The 24,780-nt window shown below is 34.5% G+C and overlaps 1 protein-coding gene across 1 annotated transcript in view; it reads right to left on the bottom strand.

Moving 5' to 3' along the window:
- CNTN5 (contactin 5) overlaps positions 1-19,207 on the bottom strand; it is a 1,403,535-nt gene extending 1,384,328 nt beyond the window's left edge. The window contains exon 1 of the mRNA XM_057553585.1: positions 18,904-19,207. The gene's annotated coding sequence lies outside the window, so the exon portion shown is untranslated. The remainder of the gene's footprint in view (positions 1-18,903) is intronic.
- Between the last annotated feature and the right edge of the window lie 5,573 nt (positions 19,208-24,780).

The raw sequence follows: 24,780 nt of genomic DNA, 5'->3' as shown, positions 1-24,780 counted from the left end.
GTATTTACACATGGTATGTGGACCAATAAATATGTTCTTGTCACAGACTCACAAATATTAGGGGAGGGCCTGATTTTCAAGCATGCAATTATATTTCATGTACAATATCTCATAACAGGATTTGATTGTTACTTCATATTCTTTACCTACTAGGTATAAGAAAGACCTATTTTCTCTACAGTGAATATTAAGATAATTAATGCTTTAAGAGAGAGTATAGCACATGATAGAAATTTACTTCATGTTGTTTATTGAATAACTGGTAGACTATTTTTAGAGACATAAAACAATTCTCTCACATTGTCTCATTTATCATCAGAATATCCAAGAGTTCAGATAGTCATACAAAAAATAGAAAAGAGGACAACTCACTCTGGATGGCATTCAGAATCAATGTTAGACAGAAATCTCTAGACACTCAGATTTTTAGTTAATATTGTCTAACAATGCTAATGTCTTTTCTGTCTTTAAACTGAGATTGTCTTAATTTTATCATGGGAAAAAGTGGTGTCAGTAGAAAAACATGAATGTGAATAATACTTAGTATTAGGAAATTATTAAGATTCAGTCAATGCCATATAGAAAATTGAGCTTTTTCTGGTTAAAGACACTAAAAAATTAAATGTCAACAATATTTTAGCTACTTTCTAAGACAGCAATATCTTTCTAGGCTATTTTCATGTACATCCAATGACCATTCCTTAATTATAAGGCATTATACTTTGTTACTATGCTTTAAGTATATCACACTTGATATTTGATAATGCAACTTCTAATTATTCTAATATGATAAAATAATGAAATTTAAAAGTTAATTCCCATGGCACCTTGATTTTATTCCTCTAGTGCTTAGCAACATTCTAGGAAATGAGTTTTGCAAATATTGTTTAAAAAACACTTTTTTCCCCAACTCCTTTCCTACAATGTATTCTCCATTCTCCAATCAAGGATAGGAAAGGCTTTAGTCAAATTAATTTGGGGTCCACGGAGATACCACTATTGAAGAACGGAAGGTGTACGGCTGAAATGGTTTTGGGGGCCTGACAACAAAGAACGCTAGGTGGATCTTGAGAAATTTAAATTAAATTTTAAATGTTTGAGAAGGAATCACAGTCCCTTGGAGTTATGGTAGCACAGTAATGAGATCAATGGAAACGCTAATTCCTCAACTAAAGAACTGTGCATTAAATAGCTATCCCAGACTGCATCTGTGTTCATTCACCTCTTCACTTATTTAATAAGTATTTTATCAAGTGCCCACTATATTCCAGGCAATGTACTAATTGCAAAATACACAAAATAAAATTTGAACCCTTACAGAGTTTCAAAAATGGAAGTGTGCTATTTATCAAATAAATACTTAAATAATTATACAATCTCATAATTTGATAAATGTTGCAAAAGGAACAATTTTGCTAAAAAAGAAAATTATGAGACAGATGGTTGCCTTTTTGAGGGAGTGATACTCTAGATATAAATGGTAAGGAGTATTCAGGTAAAGAAAGAGGAAGGAACACTTCAGGCCAAGGAACAGTATGTGCAGAGACAGTGAGATGGGAAACATGTTGGCACATCTCCATATGCCAACAGCTATTTGCATTGTTTCCATGAAATTATCATTACAAAACTAGGCTTGTGCCATGCCAGATTAGAGATTTTTAGTCTACCAAAAAACTCAAATAAGTATTACTGATGCAGGCATCAAAATTAAATTATGGTCCTTAAACATGTAATGAATAGCACTTTGTACACTGCCCATAACTATCACCAGGTTCTTTCTATGTGTGCTAAAAACTTAAAGATTAAGGGATACTATTTACTGATACTATGTTATTATTCTAGCAAATTTAAATAACAAAATCTAAAACTTCATTTCATGGGTGTCATCATACTGAAATGAAAGAACATGGTGGGATTTGTGTATCCTTCAACAAGCATTTGCTGAGCATCTTATGTGTTTGGTGATGGGAATAAAGACTAGTAAAATGATCTTCATTGAATTGAGAGGAAGAGAGGTAAGGTATGCCAACAAATGAGTCTGAAGGAGAAGGGAAGTGTGAAAGTCCATATTAGGTAGTAGCTTGAGCAAAAGCAGGGCAAGAAGGCAGCTTACTTTTATTTTTAAGACTGGACCAGCCTGCATATGTTTTAGGACAAAAGAAAGCTAGTGAAGTGGAGAGACTGAAGGTACTAGAGAGATGGCAAAAACCTGAGGGGTGGAGACCCAAGAGAAGGAAAAAATGATTGAATAAAAGCAGATGTGGAAACAAAAGTTTTGAAAAGGTAAAATTTGCAGGTAAGTTTTGAAATAATAAAATGAAATAATAAAAATGTTCAGAGATGGTTCGTGATGGTAAATACCTACTCCATCAAAGTTAAGGTCACGTTCTGAAAATTCAAGGCCAGCGCAGTCTATCTTACTCAGTTTTGTGTCCTCCCTGAATAAATGAGAAATGAGGAATAGAGATTTGCAGATTTGAGGAGACTGGTTCAAGTTAAAACAAAATTACATTTCTTCCTCTTTATAGCTTTGGTTTACATCTCCTAAGTTGCTTATTATTATTACTATCATTAATATTACTATTATTATCTGGAAGGGCATTAATTAAATTTTGCAGTTTTGTTTTTTAATTTTATAATGAGCCCTAAAATTATGACTAAAGAAATGTTAATGCTAATATTTTGGATTTGTGACAGCTTTTTCTTCTTTTAACATAAAAGGTAGTTGAAAGCATATACAATATCTCTCTACATGCATCAGCAAAACCATTTATATAATGGATATTGTGAGGTTTTGCTTTATGCATAAAAAGTTCAGAGTAAACTTGATACACTGTTAATACTTAAATATGTGTTTGCGCCATCCACATGTCAACTTGCATTGCACATAGTAAACAGCAAATAAACACAGGCTGAATTGAAGGGTACCCGTTTTTTACTTTTATTTTTGCATGATCTCTTAATATTTCTTTTATTTTTCTTGGGTATTTTTCTTTGAATTTTTACAGCTTCAGGTTTTTAAAACTTAAATTATGTGGAAAGAAATGTAGTTAACTGGTAAATATAAAGCCTAAGAATAATGGCATCAAATATTATCAAACACCAGTATTATACTCATTAATCAGGCAGGTACAATATTTATTCATGTATAATAGAATGTATTTAATGTACATAATTATTTTTATGATAAACCTTTGCTACACCAAGACTAATAATTTAAGTCATGTCTCCAGTCTTTGAGAGTTTTCACAGTATTTGGGGGAAAAAAACAACTTATATAAATATAAAAACAAGTAAAATGGTTTTGGTTCTAATCAATAAATTATATTTTCTTATTTTTCTTTCAAAATTTACAGACATTTGTGTCATACTTAATTATCTTTTGCCTTTTTCTCCAGTAACTGCTCCCTCTAACTGGCACCTTGGTAACAGTAGTCCAAAGTGTCCAAATTCTTACCCCTCTGCTACTGAATAAAGACCTGATGGGGAATTCTTCTTATCAAATTGATTTTACACCCAAATGAAGGATGAGCTCCCCCCAACCCCACTTCCATCCTGAAAAAATGCTAAGCCTAAAATTACTGAACAAATTTAAATGGGTATATGCTATTTGAGGTTTTGGGGGGTTTTTTTTGTTTGTTTTTTTCTGATACTCTAACATGCTACACCATTTTTTTAATGTAAAAATCTCTGAAATTTTTTCATAGATGTTTAGGAGTGCCAAGGAACATTCCTTTTAAATGTTTGATAGGGCACTGCTGATTCCCCCAGGCCATCTATTTCTCAGCACTAGGACCACAGAAGCTAATACCACCATTGGTTTCTTTTCTGCTTTTGGATTCAGTGCTCAGCAGCAAGTATACACACATTCGTCTTCTCCCTTGTTAAGCAACTGCCCACTACTCTGCAAAATCACAGAGATGAGAAGGTAGTTTTAGTTGTGCTCACTGGAATGTTTGTGACTCTGGCTAGCGTCTTGTGTTGGACACTTGTAAACGCTCTATTTTTCCCTGATCTCAGAAAGGAGTCTTGGTCTTCTATTTGATTTCTACTGTTAGTGTTTGCTCTTGAGGCAGAGAGAATACAATGAACAGCAGCTTGGCTTTTCTGAGTTTGTCTAGTGATGGAAAAAATAAGAATGTAGATCCTTACACAGTTCAATAGTATTTCCTGTTGATGACACAGAGCTCTTGTTCAGAGGGAACTCGTTCAAAGAATGGAATCTCAAGATAAAGAAGAAAGAAGCACAGGGAATAAAGGAGATAACAGCACTCCCAGACTTAAATAGTCAGTGATCTGAAAAGCTGAGAAACACTTTTAGGCTTGTTGTGATCTATGACCTTATGACATTGAGTTTATGGACTCAATTTTTAATTGTTATCAAAATGTATACCAGAATGAGGGAAACATTATTTTTATGGATAAGATAATTATGCTTTATTTAAAATAGACCCCCAAAGAGATATCTATGACAAAAATTTAATTATATTGAAAAGATACAGGAAATGCCTTTTCAGTTTTCAGTTCATTGTTTATTATTCTTTTGATAACTTTGCTATCTGATAGATATGTACCACGTTAGCAGGTTGCTAATTTGTTGAACTGGAATAGAATTCTATGATAAGTAGAACTCAGAATTAAGTTTATAATTTATTTTACTTACAGATAGGACATTTTGCTTACTTCTACTTGAGCTTTTATTCAATGGTGAAATTCAAACAATGTATGATACGTCATTTTTCATTATAAAACTTTTCCTATGTAGTATCTTACAGTGAGGTGTAAAATAGTATATATCCTTCTTGATTTCTTTGTGCTAAGAAGTTTAAACTTTGTGGGACTGATTCACATTTATAAATGATATATAAAATGAAAAATATCTGCCCATGTTTCAGAAGTGCTAAAGTAAGTATTGGTCTACTGCCCAATGTTTTTATAACAAGCAATGTTACATGTTTTGTAATGAGCCATGCAGATGTAGCAAAATCCAGAGATTCAATGGACCTTGAAATTTACATAAAAATTTTAAAAATGTTTAAAAACCTTCAACATAAATTCTTCAAGGATATACAAGTTTGGTTTCTTCACTACAATTAGGAAAAGACCACTTGGACAAATAATGAATTTTACTGACTTTGTCAGGTCAAGTACCAAACCCAAACTTATATAGAGGTATAGTAAGAACACTGGCTAAGAGTTCATTCTGTGTTATACTATACTAAATGTAATTGCTTCTTATGTAGTATTTCTCAATAGTGGCATCTTCAAAGAATTGTTATTTAGAGAATTATGTTAGGACAACATTAAATAAATATTTCACTTGTTCACGTTACACAAAGTAGTTTATAAAAATGATCAAAATATGTTCCTATCTTTAAAGCAGCTTGTGATCTCCTGGTAGGAAAAGTAGTTTTTGCATGAAGATATCTGGAAGCAACATTTTTGGCAGAAGTAATAATGTCAGCAAAAGTATAGAGACTGGAAATGTAATGACAGGTTTTGGTGTAGGTTGTGGCTCAATCTACAATGTGTACATTGGTGTAGTTGCAGAGGAGCCTTTAAATGGTTTCTAAAGGACAGTTACGGAGCTCCTTGGCATACTGGCATACTGAGAATCTGAAATGTGTTCTTCAAACAGTAAGAGACATTAGAACTTTCAAAGCAAAGAAATGGCATGACAAGACTTGAATCGTTGAAAGATTGTTCCGTCAGAAAGATTGACATATTGGAGAATAGAGGAAGATAAACCAGACTGGAGATGTTATTCCAGTGAAAGATGCCTTGAACCAGTGCTGGGTGAATGTTATTTGGAAGGCTGGTTTGAAAATGAGAGGGATCATTTGTCCAAGAATGTTCCTTTGCTTGAAGCCCTTTCCAGTCTACCCAAGTAGAATTGTCTCCTCCTCATTTTAACTCCACTGGATCTTTTGCACACAGCAGAGGGAGAAGGGAAAAGCATGCTATTTATAAAATATCTCTGGCATTTCACAGACGTGTATTTTATTTCTTCAAAAATTTCTTCCCTGGTGGCGCAGTGGCTGAGAATCTGCCTGCCAATGCAGGGGACACGGGTTCGAGCCCTGGTCTGGGAAGATCCCACATGCCACGGAGCAACTGGGCCCGTGAGCCACAACTACTGAGCCTGCGCGTCTGGAGCCTGTGCCCCGCAACGGGAGGGGCCGCGATAGTGAAAAGGCCCGCGCACCGCGATGAAGAGCGGCCCCCGCACCGCGATGAAGAGTGGCCCCCACTTGCCGCAACTAGAGAAAGCCCTCACACGAAAACTAAGAGACCCAACACAGTCATAAATAAATAAATAAAATAAATAAATAAAGTAAAAAAAAAAAAAAAAAAATTGGCAATGCCCCAAAGCATTTTTAATTGACTTCTTGCTGCTGTGTGTTTCTTGGTTTCAGTTAATACGTAAAGAGAATAAGAAAAAGATCAACTTAGTAGACTTAAACTGGGGAAGGGCAAGAACAGCAGGTTAAAAAATGTTTTATTAAATATATAAAAGGTTTAAAATATTAGGCATAAATTAAAACAAAAATATGATACTTTTTTTCATCTATTCCACTGGGTATAGAATAAGGAGTTTCATAATACACTGTACTGGCTACAGTGTAGAGAGACAGACATCCTAATACCTTTTGGTAAGAGTACTAACTGGAACTATCCCTGTGGAGGGCAATTCAGCAGTAAAACCAACATTTTAAATGCACATTCTCACTGACCTAGCAACTCTACTTCTAGATCTACTCACACTTATGTAAAAATGCCTATATAAGAATTTTCATTACATATTTATTAGCATTTGCATATAAAATAAATTGACAAATAATTTTAAGACAAGAATTATTTATATAAATTATGGTATATCTTTATTACAGAGTAAAGTGTTCAAAAATTATACACCTTTTTGAATTGTAATGTAGACAACCAAAATTATTTTAAGAAAAAATAGATATACTGTAACAATTTCATAAAGGATGTACATATAAAATCCTGTTGAGGATGGCTACTTCTGAGAGGAACTAGAAGACATTTTAGGGCTTTTACTATATTCTTTTTATACTGCTCATTGTCAATTCCCCCATGTTAGGAAAAAAAGAGATGACAACAGCCGTGTTTACCCTCCAGATTCTGACTTGTGAGAGCTGCTTTATCATGCACTGGCCAGGCTGATAACACACCCAATGCAGCTGATCATTTGTATTCTATCATAAAGTATCTCAGGATCATATTTAAAGTAATTCTTTGATAGCACTCCACTCTTTATCAATGAAGGACTAGAAAAAACTGTAAGTATTTGTTGTTACTGGAAAGTAATTCCTCTACAAAACAATGTCTTTTTAAATTAATCCTTAATATGATGCTTCTATTATTTTTACCTAGGGAAAAAGATTAATAAGAAGATGTATCTATTTGCATTTGTGTTTTCTTTTTTCCTCTTGAAAAACCTGAATTACCCTAGTATGTTTGTTTGAAATGAAAGGATAAAAGAACCTAATGATAGAGTAATTTCTTCAGATAAAAAAGAAATTGATCTCAGACCATTTATCTAAACATTGGCTAAAGGCAAACACTAACCAAATAAAGATTAACATTTGGAAAAGGTAGTTAATTTGAAAATAAATCAAGATAGTTGTCTTAACTTTTAAGCATCTATTAAAGTTGTAATATGTAGGAGACATCTGATGATGCAGAATATCTAAGGAGAAAAATAAGAATGAGAACGAGAACACTAAATCATTTCTTTCTTCTAAATTAGTATTAATCAGAATGACTATACAATATATTTTAATAGACGGCATTTCGATATTCAGTCTGGGAAAATCAACCATGTATTTATATCTAAAGCCTATTATCTTATAAGACAACTACATGTAAAAAAGATAAAGAGACACTTTTGTTTCAGGTGAAATATCAACTCCAGGCATTTTTAAAAGTATCTCATGATATGAATACTTACTTAATCACATCGTCATTGAACAGTATAAAATCGCTTTCTATCAGCTCCCTCTCCTGTCTGCTTTGTAGCTTTCTCCACCTTTCTTTTTTCCTCTGTCTCCAATATTTCCAGACCCAGTATAGTCTTACCACACTTTTTTGAAAGAGACTATTTTTTGTGAGATTTGTTTCTTCCATTTTTTTCTAATGTATCAAATCTTCTGCAATAATAAAATGATCTATATATATTGGAGGAAGTTGTTGATTGGTTGTACAGATACAAAGCATATACATATTTAAAGCAGCATATTAATCATAAAAGTATGTTGATAATAACTCTTATTGTCAGAGTAGCCAAGCCAAAAAAGGTAATATATCAAATATTACTTGTAGAAAAATGTATCTGTAAAATGTTTCAAACTGAAATCTTTTTATTTTTGCTATTAAATCTAATGACAATTCACAATTTAAAAGACTTCCGTTTCTATTTGTTTTAATGAATTAGCAGTAAATTAACATTGAATGATTATAACATGAGCCACTCTCACAATTTTTTTAATTAACAAGAACATAATAAAAATGGAAGAAGAAAATAATTGGGGGAACTTATTATTTTCAAATGAATATTTCCTATACCATTTTGCAATCACATGGGATTCAAAAACAATATTTGAAACATGTCCCTCTCCTACCAAAATAGAATCTATGCTCTGAATAATTTTGTAGAGGGACATTAAAGACTTCTTTTTTTTCAGGCAAATCAAAAGACAATAAAATAAAAAAGACCCAAATCAAGTAATCTCTTTAAATATGTGCAAGTAAAATTAAGAAAATGAAAAGAAAAGAAAGCACCTATGAACAAATTTACAAGATTGTGCCAAGAAATTACATGAGTTTCCTCATACTTGGAAAACTGGAATGATTGTACCCATGTATATTTATACAAAATTCAAATGATTTTTCTGCCTTTAAATATTTCTTGAACCTAAGTTAAAAAATGAGATTTTTGTAAGCAACTAGATCTAAAGATATGAAGAAAATGATTTTGCCTCCTGAATCTACAGTCTCATTTCCTTCTTTAAAAAAAAAAAAAAAAGTGAGGTAGTAGTCAGTATCATTCTTTTACAGGAAAAGAAATGAAATCTTAGAAAGGTTACCGTTTTGCTCAGGGAACCAAAAGGAAGCTGCTGAGCCAGAATCAAGCATGGGTGTAACAAGTCCATGTTCTTTCCATGGCCTCCCCATATGCCAGGAACATGATCTCTTGTCTCATTACCTCTGTTTGGTGGAATCTATCCTAAACTCACCTGTCCACACCTACAATTCTGTTTCAATTTTCCTCTTCATCAAAACCTCACATCGCACACAGCCACTGAATTACAGTTGATCAAAACCTGAAAAGAAATCCTTTACTTTCATTGATTTCACCTCCCTTGCTTGAGAGATTAATAAACTGAGGAAGTGACTTGTCCACGTCACAGCAAGGCAAAAAACTGGGGCTGAACCTCATCTTTTTTTTTTTTTTTTTAATATTGGCTATATTCCCTGTGTTGTACAATATATCCTTGTAGCTTATTTTATTTATTTATTTATTTATTTTTGGCTGCGTTTGGTCTTCGTTGCTGCACACGGGATTTCTCTAGTTGCAGTGAGTGGGGGCTACTCTTTGTTGCCGTGCACAGGCTTCTCACTGCGGTGGCTTCTCTTGTTGCAAAGCCCGGGCGCGGGCTTCAGTAGTTGTGCCTCGTGGGCTCTAGAGCGCAGGCTCAGCAGTTGTGGCGCACGGGCTTAGCTGCTCCCCGGCATATGGGATCTTCCCAGACCAGGACTTGAACCCATGTCCCCTGCATTGGCAGGCGGATTCTTAACCACTGCACCACCAGGGAAGCCCTGAACCTCATCTAATCTTAAAATAAATGGTTAACATCTTGCTTTCAACAAAATCCCAATTCTTCAATTGTCTCCCAGAATCCTTTACATTTCCTCATTTGACATATATTAACTTTGTCGCATTACAAAGAGTTCTTTCTTTATATAAATTAACCTTTCTACTTCCTTCCAAACATCCACCTCATTTCTGCCTCTCTTCTCACCAACTGAAAAAGAGTTTTTGTCAATCCATAACTGAAACTTCCTTCATGTCCTAGTGTTTCTCATTTTGTCTGGAGAGTCAGCTTAATCCATCCCCACAAAGACCATTTCTGTTCCTCCAAGGTCCTTAGACTTGTATGACCAATATCTCAATAGCTATGCTTACTAGTACATTTTCTTAAGCTTCTTATTAAATTGTGTTCTGACTGACAATTTTCTACCTCTCCATTGTCAGGGATCAAACCTCTTACTTCCTTTGGATCCCCAAAAGTAAGTAGTACTGTAAACACTAATTTTGTAAGAAATGTCTATCCAAATAAATTACTCGGATAAAAAAGAAGATACACAGAATAATCTTTAAAGGATCATGGTCTATACATCTCAATATCACTTTCCACAGTTAGCACAGCATTGCACCTCATACAAAAACAAAATATTTTGGTAGACAGATAATTTAAAGCTTATATGTTAGAATAGGAATTGAAGTAAAATCAAAATTTCTTCCCAGACTTGTTTTTGATGTTTCTAACACTGCCATTTTTTTTTGTCATTGAAAAGTAGGTTTTTTTCTTTTATATTATCACAACTGCATGACATTTACTATCCTAATTTTGCATGTAAGGAAAGGTTAAGTAACATTTCTAAAATAACACAGCTAACAAATTGTAGAGCCAAGACTTAACCCTAAAATTAAAACACCAAATCCCCTAATCCATACTGCCTCTTTACATTAGATATATTACTATAATTATCAAAATAATATTTACTACCTGTTCTGTTGCTACTATGACTACTACTATCTGGAAGAGACTGTGTAAACAAAGTTTCACAGCTTCACAGTTAATCCACCCCTGTAAAATAAGTATCACCAGCACCAGCACCATAAATATTCCATGCTTAATAACTGAAAGAAATCAAGCTTATTTATAACAACATATAAGAATTGCATATTTTCACAGCATCTAAGCCATGTTCGTTTTACCATAAATTTGTCTATATCATCAAGAGACTAGATGGGTCTAAGATACTAAAGTTAGCACTATAATGAGATGTAGAAAAACACAACATTCACTTGAAATGGTTAGGTGAATCTTGGAAGAAAAAGTACTTCAAAATAATTTAGGTACTAGGAAGTAAATGCAGCAATTAGCGGAAGAACGCTAGCATGAAATAATCTATGCGGGAAAGTCTCAGTAGGAGTAAACTAACAGCCGTCTCCAAAAGGAGAAATACTGAAAATTTGCATCTTAGCTGTATATACTATATAACTGCACATTTCACACTGAAGTGTATTCACCCTATGTGCTTATTTCCTCCACCAGCCCATGAACTACTTATTGCCCTTCATATTCTTACTTAACTACAACTGCCCACTATAGACCATTTGAGTGAGTGAAATAATGTAGAAATCGCTTTCAATGTGAAAAGAATTACGTTTTGTTAATTTTACTCACTGAGGTATATACCACCAAGACCACATTTGGGAATGAAAAACAAACAAATACAGTCATAAGTTTTCAAACACACTTATTATGGTAAATTTTCATGAAATCAACTCTGGATCACTTAACTTAAATCTCAAGTAACCACTCTTTCCTACTAAGGTTACTGCTCTTTGAAAACACTGAAAATTTCAAAGTAAGTTGTAGGTGAGTAAATATCTAAAGACAGTAAAAATTCAAAGAATATTAAGGACCATTTATTCTTTGAAGTTGGAGAATATATTTTATATTTTCTACTAGGGTTATTTGCAAAGTTTGGTTATATTCATAGGGTAGAAAAAAACCTCAAATTAGCCATTAATCATTTCAGCCAGTCTTCCACCTCATCTTTAGTACATTAACTTGTCACCTTTAAATACTCAGTATTTAAAGGAAAAGAGAGTCTTAAAATATGAAGTCACCCCATAGGGACATACAAAAAGCTCTTGTCTTTGTCTAATACAAAGAAAAGTTTGAGAGAAGACATCTGTAAAAATAATATTATATCAGGAACCCAGCAACATATAATTGCCTTTCCACTGAGTTGCACGGTGCCAATTTTACAGTTTATCATGTTCAGCTCTACAGAAGAAAATTTTTAGCATATATTCATTCTAAAATAATTTACATCATGTTATTAAAATTAAGCATAGAGGAACTTTGGTTCAGATACAATGATAACTAAATACTATTACAGGCTCAAATTTGCTCTCTGTTTAATTCCTTTATTATTATAACAGTAAAACTAGAATTTATATAAAAGTTGATATTTGAGTTATAAAATTCAGAGAAATACTGCCTATTTCTAGAGAACTTCTACTTCACTTTCTGCTTTGCATTTTATTAAACGCTAAAATTGTTATAGCCCTAAGGAAGCCCATGATTTAAATTTTATCCTAACTTGTCAATTCACAGGAATATTTTCTCCTCACATTTCTCATTGATTTTCTATTGTGCTTAGTGTCCCATTAAACATGTATTACTGAACAAAACAACTGCCAATACAGAAAAAAAGTATTAACAAAAGAAATGGATAGTCCTTTATAAATATACAGTGGAAAAAATCAATTACATTTCTTTTCCTACTTGGGTTCGCAGGTTTCTTAACTGAAACTGTCAAAAACCTTCTCCCTTTTGATTTAGCTGCTGAGTGCACACTAAGTTCATTGTGAAAAAGTTCACATCTAGCAATTATGTCGTCTAGACATTCAGTTTTTCGTTAAGAGAATATGGGTATAGCTGTTTCCTCTGAGTTAATATAATTGGATTTTTAGTTTTCTAGTCTTAAAAGACAATGTTTTACAGATAACTAGTGGCAAAAAAATATTACATATACTTATGTCCTAATCTTGATTTGAGTAGGTATCAAAATAATTAAGATTTTCACAGCAAGAAAAACGTATAAACTATAAAAATCTCTGACCTAGACATTAAAGAGAACTGGGTTCTAATTCCATCTTTTCCACCAAATGTTAAACATGACACTTCACCTCTTTTTATCTTTATTACTCTTCACATTAAATAAGTGAAAATACGAGCTCCGTTAAGGCTCCCCCCAACACTAAATGGTATTGTCACCTTTTTTCTAAGCGTCCTAATAATTTATTTATCATCAGTAACTCATGTGATTTGTGCTTATATTTAATGACATGCTTACTTTAGCATTAGAAACTCTCATTCACTAGCTCACACACTGTCATTAGAATAATGGCACTGAAAGAGGAAGAGTGTCAAATTATGAAGTTTAAGGTATCAATTAATAAAAGACATAACTTTTGAATTTCTTATCTTTAAATATACTCAAAATTGACAAAATTAATCATCATTAACAAATAGTTTTATTAATTTTTTAACATAAGAGACTAGATTAAGCTAGTCTGTATCTTTTAGATAAGAATATAAAGAGGAAAGTTTCAAAATAACAAAATAAGACAAAACCAAAATCTAACTGAGATTAAATATGAGACTTTTCTAATGTTTTCAGAAATACTGGGGTGGGGGGGCACTTAAATTTGTTTAGGTGCCCAGGAAACAATTTTACATTTAATGACTATGAAAAGTCAATTAAATAAAAATTTATTTCTAGAAAACAAGAATTCTTTTTTAAATTCCTACTGTAACCTGTATTTTCCAATTAATATTCATCTTCGTCATCAGGGATTTCATATTATTCTGTCATTTTAGGGGCTATAAAGTACAATAGTAGCTTATCAAATACTGTATCATTTAAAACTCAATTCTTGTATTAAACTGAAATGGGAGAAATTAGGATAATTAAAATTAAACTCTTTGTTACCTTTACTTTCAGAAAATTTTGTTCTTTAATACATATAAACATGAAATTAAATATATGAGAAAATAAAGATGAAAGTTCATATACTTAAAAGTAAATTTTTCACCAAATAAATGTACCATTTCTCTACTAGTTATCTCCTAAACACAAACTACTGCAACTAGTGAAATATTTGTGAAAATACATTAAGAATCTTGCTTATGACTCTAGACATTATAACTATAATTACCCTATTATGAAATCTCTCTCAATAAGAGCCCCTTAATTTTTTTTAGCCTCATGATGAATGTTTCTGCCAATATTATGACTATCGAGAGAAAGAGAATTTCAATCTACCTTTTATCACCTAACTGATCAGCAAAATTTCTCTTCCTAAACTCCATATGCTATAGTAACTCTACTGGATCATAATGGGAAATGAGATGATTTCCTTCTTGAGCATTTAGTAGCTAGAAGAATGATAAGGATCAGATTCTTATTCCCCCTCATAAAATGTTTATGCATATAATTACACTTTTCCAGTCAACAGTCACAAACAAGAGTTTTTGATCACTCAGATGAATGAAATACTTTCACCTTCCTCCTTGCCCGATATACAATTGCTCAAATTTTGGATAACGTTCAAATTAGCCACTTTAACCCTTAAGCAGGTCTATATTTTTTTTTTTTTTTTTTTTTTTTTAGAAACTTTGGGTTGTTAAATTGCATGCCAGTGAGTTTATTTATTTCTTTATTTTTGGCTGTGTTGGGTCTTCGGTTCGTGCGAGGGCTTTCTCTAGTTACGGCAAGTGGGGGCCACTCTTCATCGCGGTGCAGGGACCGCTCTTCATCGCGGTGCGCGGGCCTTTCACTATCGCGGCCCCTCCCGTTGCGGGGCACAGGCTCCAGACGCGCAGGCTCAGTAATTGCGGCTCACGGGCCCAGCTGGTCCGTGGCATGTGGGATCTTCCCAGACCAGGGCTCGAACCCGCGTCCCCTGCATTAGCAGGCAGATTCTCAACCACTGCGCCACCAGGGAAGCCCAGCAGGTCTATATTTTAGAGTAAAGACACAAACTATAAAGGTATGTTTGTGGGGAAGCTTATACAAATACCTTAATACTTTGTTTTCTATCAAAACTGCAACTTTTTTGGTTTATACAAGTGAATATAAGAAATATTTGGAACCATGACTGGAGTAAGAGTAACTGTGCAAGTCCTACCAGATCTTTTAAGAGAAGTCCACTTGTTAAAAATAAATAAAAAGTGGTATCCACAGGGAAGCAAGTTATTTAGGTCATGGATTTTTAAGGGACCACTGAGAAAACGAGAAGAAAAATCTGTTTTGCAACTGTGTTGTTAAAGGCATTCAATAAAACATTTTTGGAATTGTTTAAAAATGACAGTGATCACAAGGAATTCCAGCTCAAGAAACGCATGGTAAAATAACATGACTGTACTTTCTAAAGTTTCTCACAAATGAAAAATCTCACACTAGCTTATATTAGATTAAGAAGTGGTGGATTCATTGATTTTTTGATTTCCACAAAAAGGACAGAACTTTGATTTATTTTTCAGAATTACTTTATTGCCTATTTCTGGAGTTCCATTTCCCTGTACTAGAGAAAAGACGAGCTTCCATATTTTGGCTGACTCTTAAGTCTTATAAGCTCATGTTTCCATTGAAACATTTAAGAAGTCTGTAAGGTCAAAAATACAATATGTGATACTCTGTAATATGAATTAAAGACTGTGTTTTAACTTAAGGGGTTGATAAGGATGAAAATGCTCAATATTTAGCTTATACACATATTTACAACAGGTAAAACATAAATGAAGTTAAATACATAGTCATATCAAGTTCATGGGAAATAATTTAATACCACCACACAACTTAAAAAAAATTAATATCTTCCTAAAAAGTAAATATATAATAAAGCCATTTAAAAAATTCTTCCCATATCCACTGTATCAGTGCAACACTACCAAATTTGTTTTATTCATTTTCATGAAAATAATTAACAAGAAAACTGTTCAAAGTATCTGGGAAGAATATAAACGGATAATATTCCATTTACCACAACCTTTCTAATGTTATACACTTGAATATCAAAAAATATAGAAGAGGAGATATTAATTGAAAGGGTCTGGGCAGAGACATGGGATATTGTTCATAGTAGTTTTTAATCCTAAATATTAAGTGTTACAGAGTTTTTATATACTTCATTACTTTTTAAATGCACCAGTCTCTAATGTAGAGCTATTGATCACAGATGCTCAGAAAACAGACCTCGCAGAGATTCTACCGCTTTGAGCTTCCGACCAGCCTCTTTCCTGCTATAAAGTGCTAAGAAGTTCATGTAACATATAAGCACAGCCTTGTAACACTAATTTAAAATATCTTGTCAGAAATACAAACCTCTCTTACTTTATGTTTGTATCTTCAGTAATAAGAAATGAATAAACCTGAGCTCTTGAAGTCAGAATTTTGAGACACCAAATTATATAAATGTATGGGTCTATTTAAATTAAGAGAAATAAATTTCTGACCTCTCAGTAAACAAATTTTTTAAACATATTTAAAAAGAGAGACAATTCAAAGACTACAGGTAAGCAAAATATGTGTGGTAGGTTGGATTCAGCATATCACTATACTTTAAGCATCTTGGCCTCATCAGATTCCTAAATTAGTTTTTAATGGATGGGGAACAGTAAACTCTGCTATAAAACTTTGTCGTAGCCAATCAAACTTAAATATAGTTAAATCAATTTTAACCTATTACAGCCATCCAGACAAGTTTTCACTTTTTTTAATTTCATAAAATTATATCTTTGTTTTAGCTAGAAGTAAGACAAACTCCCAAAATGACTTGGCTAGCATAGCAAGCCCTTACTTTCTCCATCTAGATAGCCCTCTATCCTTTACTGACACCCTCTGGTCCTGATCACTAAGTCACTTTTGACATTAAACCACACTCCAACCTCTTCCCTGAAATATAAATATATAAAGAAATATATATTAACCAGACCTGGTCCATTTTTAATAGATAGTGTTACTTAATTGGACACATAAGATTAAACTTTCATAAGAAACTAATTTTAATTATTTTTTAAAATAAACATAGCTTATGTGTACATTCAAGGTGTGATTTTTCATCTTCCTAACTTAATAAAGATTTCAGACCACCTAATAGTTGACGTATTGCTCACTTTGGGAAACACTAAGGTATTTCAGCAATCCATTTAAAAATCCCACGACTGTAGCTTTTCAGATCTATTTTCAAATGCATCCTCCCATGCATGTGCCTCAGAATTTACAGGCAAAATCTGGCATTTAGTTAATCTATTGGGGTAATGTTCTTTTTTCTAACTTTTGAGAGTTCAAACTTTCTATCAGTTGTATATGGAATCAAAGAGAAATTAAAATGAAGTTTTCCCTCCTCATTTTTTAGTTTTCAGAAGTTTTAAGTAAGAACAATTTAAAAGCTCCACCAATCCCTGCACAAAACATTGGCACTTACATTGTAACAAGCATTTCACTGATTTTCTGTTTTCAAATATGCTTTAATACCATCTCACCACACTCCAGCTATGTTACTTTTCTATTTTATTTTTTATATCACATTTCCTTTTTTAACTTTTAACTTTGAATTTTGTTCTTTGTTTCCTTCACTAGCCTTACTTGGTCTTTATAACATCTTTTATTTTTTAATCATTTGTTTTATGTAATGTATTGTTGCATAGTCATATTGTTTATTTCCACTTGAATCAAAAGAACATATACCTGTCAAGTTTGAGACTCAATATACTGGTCCACATAAAACTTATAATAATTTGAATATGAAGTAGGAAAATATGCCAAGAAACATTTGCAAGTGGCTTAAAACTGATTACAGGCACTTTGAAAAAAATAATGACCTAATCATTACTAATTCTTTTATGTTTAAGGTCACGATATTAATCACGATGAACTCTTTTAAGCTTGCTGTGATAGTCATAAGTTATTTTGGCAGTCCTGTTGTAGTTCAACAGTAATCAAAAATACCTCTATTAATTTTAAAATTTGATCACTATTTATTTGTTTGTAGCTTTTAATGCTAGTATCCTAATGTATATCTCTTTCTTTCATCCTTATTTCCAGCTAAAATTGAGAATCAAGGTAGAAGTTTGCCATCTCTATATGATTTTATCTTTTAAATTAAGGGAAAAACTTGATGAACTGAACACAGGTAAGGCACTTCACATACAACAGTTTAAAAGTTTTTTTTTTGCTTCCAAACCTGTACTTTAATTAGCACATTGATTACATTTTTCATGACAGAGAGGTTATGAAATGTAAAAATAAAATAATTCTAAAATAAATAAGGGATTCTTGGCTTTTCAAAATAAAGTTAATTAAAACAACTTAAAATTTTTGAGGTTGTTGTACACTATGTTCATATATATGCAAATTAATATCCTCTCCCATTTTTCAATAAAAAACTCAATAAGGATGTCTGAACAAATTTTTATAATCTTTTAAAATATCTGTCACATTCCTACACAACATTGAGAAAACACCTCACCATAATCCAAGATACTGTTTTTTCAGTCTCTCGAACTTTGTAGAACTCCACTTACAGAGCATTCCTACTGAATTTAACAAGTTATTGCACTGCCAAATGCCCAGTTATCTGGGCTCTATCCTCACAACCACACTCCCCAGTCACAAGACATACATCCAGTAGCTGAGAAAGACATCCTATTTTTTGAACATTTAGTTTCTTCTGTAGAAAAAATCTTACCCTCTCCTCGCATCTGTCACCTTACAGTTTAGCTGTAGGAATTGTTTACTCTCATTCTGGATGACATTACAAGATAACACAAATAGCTTATATTTAGTCTTGCCTCAACTTTTCTGACCTGAAATCCCAGCAGAGAAAAATAACATGTTTGATTAAAAACACAAAAACAACAACAAGCAGCTTTATGTGACAGTTTTAAAATTCTGGCAACACGGCAAGAAAGGATGGCTTTGCAGAAGCGAGCGTGTCACAAACTGTCAGCGCCTGGGAGACCAAGTGCACAATCACAGACAGCAGTCACCGGCGAAGGAATGCCAGCCACTTACCAAGCAGACGCCAGACTCCCCCGTCCTTCGTCCGTGACTCTCAATTCCCGTCTCCCATCCTCCTGCCCGTCGGCACAGTTCAAATGGAGCAGTTGCTCGGGTCCTCCCCAGCCTGTGGCAGAAGACAACTGCCGAGTTTTTAATCCTTCAGAGGGAATCCTCCACCTCGCCCGGCCGCTCCCTGAGGAGGGGACCCAGGTAACACATCCTTCCCGCCGGGCGCTTTCACTGCACTTTGGAGGCCGCCTCCTTGTAGTCACACTCCTCAGCTCGGTAGTCGGTTATATTCGGAAGTAGGTGCGGCGCCTCCTCCGGCTGGAGCGTTTGGGGCCCTAGCGTTCCGGCCAATGCGTCCGCGCCGCCCGCGCGCAGAGCCTCTGACTGGCTGTGCGGCCCCGCGCGGCCCCCGCCCCGCCCCCGCCCCCGCCCCACCGCCGCCCGCGCCTCCCCGCCGCCAGGCTTCAGTTAGTGCGTCCCGGGGCGTGTAGGTCCCTTTGCCTCTAGAAGGGTTTTCTCTGAGCCTCTACGCGTCTCGCTAGTCTGCTGCTATTTCCCTCCGCGCCGAACTCCGGATCCCGCCCCGCCCCCGTTTTCTGACCCGCAACATTCCCGAATTTCAAGCACAGATTCCAGCGCAGACGCGACGGCGACAGACCGCACGGGGCATCTCGGATGAGTCCCTTGCGCTCTCGCCGGCTGCCGTCTCTCTTCTCTACGATTCCCAGAGTCAGGCGCCTTTACCTCCCGCGGCAGCACCGACTGCTGCGTTCCCTGAGGTTGGCTCGAGAGTGGACTTAACCACTTTGGAGAATTTCCTCAGGTCCTGCCTTGGAAGCACTTGTCTTTGTTTATACACTTGCGAGTTTTATCTCTGGACTGTTAGACTCTCTGTTTTTATTTCTCCTTGATTCCCCACCCGCCCCGGGGTCACTTCTAAATAAGCTAAGGAAATAGTCGGCTTAGTCTCAGACAGCAGCCCCTTTCTTTTCTGAATTTTTATAGCGCAATGGATGTAATTGGAAACAGCACAGGTAGTAAATCCACAGTGTGGCAGCTTTAGTGCCATTGTTCATCCAGTCCTCCTACTTTTCCTCTCTCTGAGTCCTTCTCTAATTCTCTCCATTCCTTTGATGTAATTGTTTGTTAAATTCTGTTACATTTCTTTTGCAATATATTTCCATAGATCATGGAGTTAGCACCCGTCCCTAATGGGAAGGCAATCCCACATACTGTTTGCTATTTCTGTACGTCCATCTCTGAAACTGTGTGAGAGCCTCAGGTCACACCCGCTGCCGGCTGGTGTGCGCTTTTCATGTGCGGTTTGAGTCCAGCCTGACCCTGCACTGAAGCTGTTTCTTCTCCTCACTTAATCCCCCGATGGGGTCTCACTGGATCTAATTGGCAAGGAGAGTACAGTGCCATGCAGCCTGTAGCTGGAAGCCTTCCTACCACTAGATCTGTGTTCTTGATTTTGCAGCTTTTCTGGTAATTAAAGTTAGTCTTTTTCATGTTTCTTGGCTTCTTCTCATTCATCCACACATGTTGTACAAACAGCCAGTCTCTGCTTTTAATGGCTACCCTCAGGATCTGGGCTGATTTCTTGTTCCATAGCAAAGACAAATTTGTGTGCTCACATTTAATGCTTCTCTACCCTTCCGTACTTTTTATTTTCTTTTTCCCACTTTCCGGTAATTACGTTATTTTCTCTATGTGTTAACTGAGGGATTGTTGCCGAGATTCGACTTCTCTGGGCTTTTTCTCTGCTTCGCTGGCTCCACTCCAGCATCAGGCTGTTGGTTCACAGAGAGAATCACCAGGACTTTTATAACCTCTTTAAATATATCACAAAATAGATTGAAAGTCTAAGAGCTTAAAGTATTTTTTTATTGTGCAATGGGGTTTTTGTCTTTAAATGTTTATTATAATTGAGCACATTCAGCCTTGGGATACAGAGGTTGAACTTGCTTATAGTTTGCTTCACTTCCTAGAACACCTTTATATTACATGTGATTTGATAACTGGCATTTGAGTCATTCTCTCCTGTAGTTCATATATTTTCTTTCAACTCGTGTTGTTTTAGAAAGGATTTAAATTGGCTTTCAGAATTTTTTTCAATTAAAAAATTAATCAAAAATGTAGGTCAGTCACATCAAGACATAGGGTAAAGTGGTATTATAGTAGGAGAGATATACCAGGAATGAACCAGGAATGAGGTTTAGAGAGAAAAATTCATTTACGTTTTGTTAGAAATGGCCTTCAGTTTGCCTTGAAGATAGTAGCCAATGTAAAGAAGGAAACACTATCAGTCACATGATTCATGGTACCCTCCCACAATTAACATGAACAAGGAAATGTATGTTTTACATAATATAGATGGATTAAATCTTTCTACTTTTTAAATAAAAGATTCTTTATAAAGGCTTATGATGTTTTTGACTTTTTATAAAGGAAGTGATATTATTACAAGAATTGGGCAGAAACATATTTTTGAAACAAAGAGATGATGTAATAGCACTTTTCCTTTTGAGAGCATCTGATAATTTAGAGGGAAAGAAAGGAAAGGATGAATCTGGTTAATTTCTGTTATTTCAAATTTAGAATGTTAACTTCAGTCATTAATTTAAGGGTCACTGGGTCATATGGACACATTTCATCAAGATTCAGGATGTGTGACTATATTTATTTTCATTTCTTTTATAATTTATACTGTTCCATTTAATAATATTAGACAATTCTATATTCTATATTAATACTATATGTTCTACATTAACATCCACATATGTGCTATATGTGGATATATTAGTCTTTTTGACTTATACATCTTCCTGAAAATTTTGGAATTTTGCTATGATGTAGTTTATCTTTGTGCTGCATATTGTTAAATTGTTGTGTTTGGAAAGTGAGGGCTGTATGGATCATGTTCACCTTGGTATCTTATCATATCCACAGGGTTCAAGTATATGCAGTTCAACATTTGAAATTAGAAAAACAATGCATAAAGTAGAAAGCAGAAAAAAATTTCCCTGTAGGAGGTCTGCCAAGAAGAAACTAACTCATGTTTTTCAAATCTTCTCATATGCATCATACCTAAGATTTTCTCTTATTCTCATGTGAAAATGGGATTTTAAAATATTGTCCTGACTTACAATTGTAATTAAAAGACATAAGAGTATTCATTCCCTCTTATAAAATGCTAATGCTGTTTACTTTGAAGAGTCATTATTAAAAGATCTTATGTTTCTATTTCAGAATGTTACTGACATTTCTTAAATAACCAGCTCATAGTCTTCCCTGATAAAATAGCATTTGAACGTTAAATCAATTAAAATACTGTTTAAGTGGTTTAGTGGGTCATTTTCTCCATACTATGGTTAGGGTACCTGGATCTAGCTGTCATGTTGCTTATCTGAGCTTGTTGTCTAACCATCTTTGTGTAAATGTCTTAATCTCTTTATCTCCTGGTCCCCAGTGGGCAAGTGAGCAGATGCAGCACATCTGTAGCAGTTGAGTTGCCTCTAAGCTTTTGTCTTATTTGTGTTACAGATTTTTTTCTTTAAATCATGCCCTCTTTTTTCTCTCCTTTCATATGACTCAAAGTTCTAGGTTCTTGTTAAAAGAACATAACTAAGGTTATATCCCAACAAATTGTACCATAAAACATGGGGAAACACAGAGCAATACTCAATTCAAGTTCAGTCCTTTTTCTTGGATCACCTTCTTTGCTTAATAAAGCCACTTTCAGCATTTGCATATTCTGTTTTGATGTTTTAGTCCTCTATACTCTGTCAAAAAGAATAGTGAGGGACTTCCCTGGTGGTCCAGTGGTAAAGAATCCACCTTCCAATGCAGGGGACATGGGTTCGATCCCTGGTTGGGGAACTAAGATCCCACATGCCCCAGGGCAACTAAGCCCACATACCACAACTACTGAGCCCATGTGCCGCAAACTACAGAGCCCATGCACCACAGCTAGAGAGAAGCCCTCACCACAATGAAATATCCTGTGTGCCGCAACTAAGACCCAACACAGCCAAAAAAAAAAAAAAAAAAAAAAAGAAATAAAATAAAATGTCAAATAAAAAATTTAAAAGAAAGAATAGTGAACCTGAAAATACTTAGAAATAAAATTAAACACATTAAAATCTTGCACTGTCCGTATATACTAGTATTCCCTACAAATATAAATAAAACATGACGATCCAAAAGTAAACTTTTACTTGAACCGGACAACATATGACGATTTTAATTTTATTTTAGGTTTCTTAGAACATCAGTTTTAATATTTACATCACAGCTGTTTTGTGAAAGCAGAAATAAACATATCTTAATCAGACTTGGAAAATATACTGACTTAATTAATTTAACAGCTGCTTCAGTTACCAGCACTAAAGAACATAGCCTACTTTGTGGATGTCTTGATAAAATCTGCAACCACAGCCATCAGGCAGTGTGAGAGAGAGAGCTCTAATTTGACTGTTTCGGTGCTCATAGTGCCAGCTTTTGCTTACAGAGGTTGTGGACATAACTGACCTCCTGTAAGTGGTCCTCATGCTCACCCTCTGTGACATCTTGGTCTAACAAAAATGTTCTTCCTTAGGAAAGAACAAAAAAACACTGGCAGTTAAACTAAGATTTTAGAAAACAGGGGTAAAAGTTGAAATCTTATGAATTTAAAAGTAAAGTTTACTTATTATTAGTTTCCATCCAGTAGCTTCATTTAGATAAACACTTACATTTTTTTTCTTAGATAAGCCTTCAGTATAAGAATGCCTAGCAATTTTAATACACTTACTTTTATAGATGTCTAATTTCCATTTTGTATAGCACTCCATTACCAAGATCTTCTCATATAAAGCTGTTTCTGTAAAGAAACAAAACCTAGGATCTCTCTGTTCGTGAACTCATGTCTCCAAATAGTCTCTGTTTACACACCAATCTTCTCAATCTGGGATAAAAATTTCTAATGGCTTCTTATATTCTGTCTAATTGACTTTAAAGGATTTTCTTATGTGTATTGCACCTTACTTCCCACTTCATTCCTGTCTCCCAGATACATTAACTAGACTTTTCTTTGACTTTTTGAGCCAAATCGGAATAATCTTCCTTCAAAAAAATTTTGCTATCAAATACTATACTCGTCTTTCTTCAGCTCTTCCTAGCCTCTTTTATATATGGACTCATAGTTTGTTTTTTTTTCCTAATTTGTATTTATAATTCAGCTTAAGAATTTTATATAGGTCTTTCTAAATAGAACTAGACTGTATGCTTCCTGTGGACCAGAAACTAAATTTCACCCACACTCTGATTAAATGTGTATTCAAACTTTTTTATTGGTTGGGTATTGTACATATAGGAAACCTCATTTGTCTGTCTGAGATGCACTCCAGCAGACTGCATTATGCAGAAGCAGAACATTTTCACCACCTACTTTTCTGTTCACCAGTAAACCTGTAGTTAGCAATTGTTACCACTAGATGGCACTCATGTTCTAATTAAGAGTGTCATTTAGGTTCTGTCCTGGGGATTTTCTGATTTCTTTAGGGAACTCAGAGGAACCCCCACATTGCAACTGAGGCTATAAGAAGGGTTATGTATAAACAACTTAACATACAGCATCTAATAAACACATCATGAAGTTGCAATGTGTCAAATGTTTAATAGGTGATCTTGCACTTAAAGTAAGAGCTATCAACATTGGTTGAGGGCTACTATACATTAGGCATTGAAATAGGTACGCTTTAGATGAACTGTCCATTTTATCTTAATAGTCTAGCTGCAACTCAAACTTAAGTAACCTGCGTCCACCGTGTGTTCTTAACCAGTTCACTAAAGCAACCCCTATTTTAATTAGAATAAATCAATCAAATCACCACTTAA

Source organism: Balaenoptera acutorostrata, chromosome 9 (genome assembly GCF_949987535.1).
Source record: "Balaenoptera acutorostrata chromosome 9, mBalAcu1.1, whole genome shotgun sequence".
In the NCBI taxonomy this organism is placed as follows: Eukaryota; Metazoa; Chordata; class Mammalia; order Artiodactyla; family Balaenopteridae; genus Balaenoptera; species Balaenoptera acutorostrata.
The sequence above is the reverse complement of the archived record's forward strand: the minus strand, read 5'-3'. Positions and strand labels throughout refer to the sequence as shown.